Below are 6,325 nucleotides of genomic sequence, written 5' to 3' on the forward strand. Positions count from 1 at the left end.
AGAATTTGGTAATCTAGGTTTCCTATCCTAGTTATTGACCACAAACATGGCAATTATGTGGAACCAATCCAAATCAATCAATCCTCCTTGAGAATTAGTCAAAGAGTGTAATTGGTCTCAATCCATAAGCTCTAGTAAACTCACTAATTACTTAGTGAAAGACTAGCGTCAATGGAAACCAAACCAATTAACTATTCTCACACAATGCGGAATGGACATCCACAACTCAATTCCACCCAAACATCCAATTTCTCAACCAAGAGTGTGAAAACTAAACATGCAAGAAATTAAACATAAAAACAATAAAAGTCAAAAGCAATTAAAAGTCAAAGCAAGGAAGATTAAAATGCAAGAAACCTCTTGGCAAGTAATTAAGAACTAAGGCTACCTATCATCGTCATTGACCACAAACATATGATGATTATGAAGAGTTAATCCTACTTAGTCAACCTTACATCGAAGATAAGTCAAATAGGCATAGTTAATTCCAATCCCTAAGTCCTATGTCAACACTAGGGGTCACATAGAGTCAAGAGAGACCAAATTAACTAATTACTCTAATATATCAAGAAAGAATGGACATCAATGACTCAAGGATCACCAAAGTCAATAATTCCAAGCCAAGAGTGAAGAAAAACTAAGTGAAAATTAAGCCAAGTATTTTATCAAACACTTGGTGTGCATGAGAATAAAATAATATTAAATTGTATTAAAATTAAAATCTAAAATACCAAAAGCAAGAAAATGAAAATAACAATTAAAGGAAACAATAAATGACATGAAAATATAAATTGCATTAATTGAAATTAAAATTAACATAGAGTGTTCATAACATAAAAATGGCAAAATAAAGGAAATACAAGAGAAATAAAGAAGATAAAGATGCAATAACAAGAAATGGCAAGGAAAAGTAAATGAAAACAAGAATTAAAAGTAGAAATTGCAAGAAATTAAACTAAAGAACCCTAATTCTAGAGAGAGGGGGGAGCTTTTCTCTCTAGAGAACTACACTAAAATATGATAAAAGCTAACCCTAATTGCCTCCCCTTCATTCAGCTTCACTTTGGCCTTATATAGCTTCAGAAATGAGTTGGACTGGGTTCTGGAGGCCTAAAAATCGCCCCCAGCGATTTGCATTAATGAGCTGACGTAATTTGGGTCACGCGTACGCGTCCCTTGGCCAAAAATCCATCCACGCGTACGCGTCGCTCGCAAATCCTCGTTGTGCGTGTGCACGCATACTTGTGCGTACGTACGGGTGCTTGAACTTCCAAACTCTATTTCTTCATGGTTTCTTCTATTTTGCATGCTCTTTTCCTCATTTCTCCAACCCATACTTGCCTTGAAAACCTGAAATCACTTAACAAATACATCAAGGCACCAAATGGGATTAAAGTGAATTAAAATTGACTAAATTAAGCACAAAAGAGCATGTTTTCACAATTTTGGGAGAAAACACAAAAGCATGCTATTTAGATGAATAAATGTGGGTTTATGTGATGAAGTCCACTCAAATCAAACCAAAATATATCGTAAAATATGGACTCATCAACCGTAATCTCTCATGCTTATAACTAATCTTGCTTGTGTAAATTCTTGTTTGAACTTGATGCTTCCGAATATTTTCTTTATGCCATTTACTTATACTTTGACTTTACTCTTGCATCAAATATTAGTTGACATGCCCTTTTGCTTACATTATTTTCTCACTTACATATTGTAGCTACCATGTAGTTGAGAACCCCACTCTTATTTGGCATTAGCCCCCACCTATATTCTATTTGCTTTATTTTTGGGCTTAATCTTCCATCTTTTTCTCCCCTTTCAGGATGGCCACCGAGAATGGAAAGAAAAAGCTTCGAAATGGGGCGATAAACAAGTCCCTCCACACAATCCTTTGTAAGGAAGCTCATCAGTTGTAGCAACCCACCCTAATCCACCTTGCTCATCTTTACATGCACTGAGGATGGTGCAATCTTTAAGTGTGGGGAGGTCGAGGACCAACTTTCGTGGGTAACTACTTCCTTCTTCAATACTAATTCTTAATTTTCTTTATTAGTTAGTTGTTGCATTGCATGATAGATTGCATGTGTAGTTAGTTGCTTGCATTTAGGTACTACCTGCTTGAAGTAATAATTTCTTTTCCAAGAAACTATTTTAGGGCATTTCACTAATTTGAATTAAAATTTTTGAACTTGCTTGAAGAAATTTATTTTGGAATATGATTTTAGAACTAGAACGCACAAGCCTAGTGAGATTTTGAGCCTAATTGATTGGTTGCATCTTATCAACCAATATTTTGTTTTGGTGTGTGTTATTCTCCCTAAAATTGCGATCTTTGTCTTGCTTGATTCTATATTTCCATTGTTTGATGTATGCATGCACTTATGTGATTGAGGCCTTTATTTCACTATAGCTCATATACCCATATGGCCTTACCCTTTCATCATCCTTTGCAACCCAATATTGAGCCTATTTTACCCCACTTGTTCTCTATTTTAGCACATCACTAACTCTAAGTGGGAAACAATAAATGTCCTTAATTTGAATCCTTGGTTAGCTTAGACTAGTGAGAGTGTACATGAATTAAGTGTGGAAAAATTGGGTTTGGGGAATACTTGGTTTGGGAATTGGGTATTTTATATTCTTATGTGAAAATGTGAAAATAGTTTGGGCACTTATTCATGCATCCAACACTTTAATCATATGCATTAACTCCTTGTATATATATATAAAAAAAAAAAGAAAAAAAGAGAGGAAGCAAAAAGAAAAAAGGGGACAAAATGCCCCAATAAAACCCATATTAATGAGTCCTCCTCTATTAATGAAATCTTGGAATTGCTTGATTGATTGTGCAGATTTTTCTCTTCCCCCTCCTTCTCATGATATCTTACAGTTGCATTAAAATCACCCGTATTCAGTATTGCTCTCTTGCCTACTAAATGATGATAATGATTTCATCATATTGAACTATTTTGATTAGGCCTGTGCTATAAAAGTAGACTGCCAACACCTCCGACTACTAATTTGGGACCTCAATAAAGAACTATATAATGAAGTCTTTGTTGCCCTTTATAGCCAGATTTACCCCTTCCTTCCAAGCCATTGTCAAGCCACCAGTTGTCCCTATTGGATCAATACAAAATGAATTCATGAAACCACACTTACAAATTTGTCCTTTCACAAACGAGAGATGATGTTTTGTCTCACATAAGAACATCACTTCAGGAGAATAGGATCTCACGATCCCTTTGATATTGTAAACCACTAGGGATTTTGCCAAACTCCAATAGTTCTACATCATCATCTTCATATCAACTTGGGCGTCTCTATCGGGTTGACACCTCCTCCCTTTCAGCATTAGTCTCTCCCCTTATCTACTCATTATGTTGTGTTGTTTGTACTTCAATCGCCTCCATCCCCCTTTTTGCCGAAATGATATTTTCGAGATTCTCCCCCAAACCCTACTCCTTGTTAGGTCTTTCAGCTTTTGTCTCTTGTATTTTTTGTTGTTGTTTATGGCCCAACTCTAATATGAAATGAAACATTTTCATTCATTTTACGATCATATCCTACTGAAGTTGGTGGTTGATGAGCAGATATTTTATACGCTTTTTGGCATCATTTTCATATAGTTTTAATTATGTTTTGTTCAAGTTTTATTCTATTTTCATAGGTTTTAGTGCTAAATTTACATTTTGGGTTCTACTTTGGGTTTGTGTGTTTTATGATGATTTCAGGTATGTTCTGGCTGAAATTGAGGAGTTTTGGCAAAGTCTGATTCAGAGACAGAGAAAGGACTGTAGATGCTGTCAGGATCAGACCTCCATGTACTCGAAGGAGCATTTATGGAGCTACAGAAGTCCAAATGGTGCACTCTCAATGGCTATGGAAAGCTAACATCCAGAGCTTTTCAGAAATATTAATAGTACATACTTTTCTTTGAAATGAAGGCCCAAAACTAGGGTTCAATGCCAGCCACCAGCCCCATTCCTGGCTTCCAACACCCAAAGGGGAGTAGCTGGCATCCAACATCCATTCAGGAGTCCAAAGCTGGTGTTGGAGGCCCAAAAGGGAGCACTAGCTCGTGGCTTCACCTTAGCTCAGCCTAAACACTCACCAAGTAGGTCCTAGAAGTTGATTTTCACACTACAAGACTAGCTTATCTTATTTCTGCAATCCTTTGTTATTAGATTAGTATATATAGAACAAGGATCACCCTTGTTCAGGACCTTATGCCATATTTTCGAATTACATTATTTTCTCTGTACAGTATGAGTCACTAACTTTCTAAGTTAATGTTAGGAGCTCTACTGATTCTTATGAATTAATAATATCACTATTTTACTTCAATCTATGCTTGATTCTATTCTAAGATGTATCTTCGTTCTTCATCATAACGAATTAGGAGTGTAACTTGATCGTCATCCCTATTCACATGGGTTCTTGTGAGTCCTTGATGGGATAGTATTGAATCACAAGCTTGATTATACATCTCTTAGACGGCTAATCCATGGCTTCGTTGGGAACTTCTCGAGACATCAGTTCAGCTGAGGTGCAGGGCAATTAGGGCTTTTGTGGTATAGGCTAGAACCCAAGGAGCAGCGTTCTCTAATACGGAAGTTCCGACCTTGTCTGTGGCAGTTTGAGTAGGATCACCAAGGGAATAGACTGCTAGAGTTTCACTCCCGTTCAAATTAGATGACCACTGACTTGGCGTTTGATCTGAAGCAGAGAACATTAATGACCGCTAACCCGGCGTTAATCATTTACAGCCTGCCATGGAATAAATCAATCAGAAGTTGGAGTAGATGGTGAGAAAAGTTTATCCAGAAGGAAGAAGCATCTTCAAAGCCTCAACCGTTCTCATACCATTGCCTTCACACCTATCTAGTAATGTTTTGTTTATTTATCTATTTTTATGCGTTTTCTCGTGACAACTATATTTTCTATCCACCTGACTAGGATCTACAAGGTATCTTTTGCTTGCTCAAACCAACAATCCTCGTGGGATCGACCCTCACTCACCTGAGGTATTACTTGGACGACCCGGTATACTTGTCGGTCTATCTATGTGAAACGTGCAGAGTTAGTTTCGTGCAGCAAGTTTTTGGTGCCGTTGCCGGAGATTGTTCAGATTTGACAAACTACTGGATTATCTTTGTTGTTTAGATTAGGTACTTTTTACTTTTGTTTGAGTCTTTTGTTTTCTCTTTCAAATTTTTTTTCAAAAAAATCCATCTTTTCTTTGTCTTTTGTTTGAGTCTAGTGTCAGTTCTTAAGTTTGGTGTCCTTTGTGTGTTCTTTATTTTCTTTGAATTTTCGAATTGCTCTTGAGTGTTCTTCGTGGTATTCAAGTTGTTCTTGTTTTGATCTTAAAATTTTTAAGTTTTGTGTCTTTTGGTGTTTTTCTTTTTAAGTTTTCAAAAAATTAGTGTCTTAGATATAAAAATTTAAGTTTGGTGTCTTTTAGTTATTTTTCTCTTTCTCCATTAATTCAAAAATAAAAAATATCTTTTCTATCTTTATTCAAATTTTCGAAAATCTTAACTATCTTATCTTATCTTGATTTAAAAATTTTAAGTTTGGTGTTTTCTTATGGAAAAAAATTAAATTTTAAATTTTAAATCCTATCTTTTAAAATCTTTTCAAATCTTATCATATCTTTTCAATTTAAATCTCTCCTATCTTATCTTCTTTCAAATTTTAATTTTAAATCTTTTTAAAATCTTTACTATCTTTTTCAAATTTGATTTTTCAATTCCTTATCTTATCTTGTTTCAATTTCAAAATTCAAAATCAAATCTTTTTCAAATCTTTTCAATTCTTATCTTATCTTGTTGACTTTTTCTTTCCAATTTTAATTTCAAAATTTTAAAATCAAATCTTTTTCAAATCTCCTATCTTATCTTATTTTCAAATATTTCTTAATTAGTTACTTGTTTTCTCTTCTCTCTTTTTCAAAACTTCCTAACTAATTCTTCTCTTCTATTTTCGAAAACTTCTCACTTTTTCTCTTTCTTCTTTTTCAAAATTCACCTATTTAATTTTCAATTCTTTTTAATTAATTAGTTATCTTAGTCTTTAATATTCTTTTCTTTGGGGTCCTACATGGCCCCCACCCCTGACTTCTATGGAAGAAGTATTAGCATACCCCATTGGAGCAAGTAATTTTGAGCGAAATCCTCAACTCATTACTCTGGTGCAGCAAAACTGCCAGTACTCTGGACTTTCATAGGAAGAGCCTACTGAGTTCTTGGCAAACTTTCTGCAAATTGCTGACACAGTGTATACTGAGGGAGTAGATCAGGATGTCTACAGACTG

This window comes from Arachis ipaensis, chromosome B01 (assembly GCF_000816755.2).
Source record: "Arachis ipaensis cultivar K30076 chromosome B01, Araip1.1, whole genome shotgun sequence".
Classification (NCBI taxonomy): domain Eukaryota; kingdom Viridiplantae; phylum Streptophyta; class Magnoliopsida; order Fabales; family Fabaceae; genus Arachis; species Arachis ipaensis.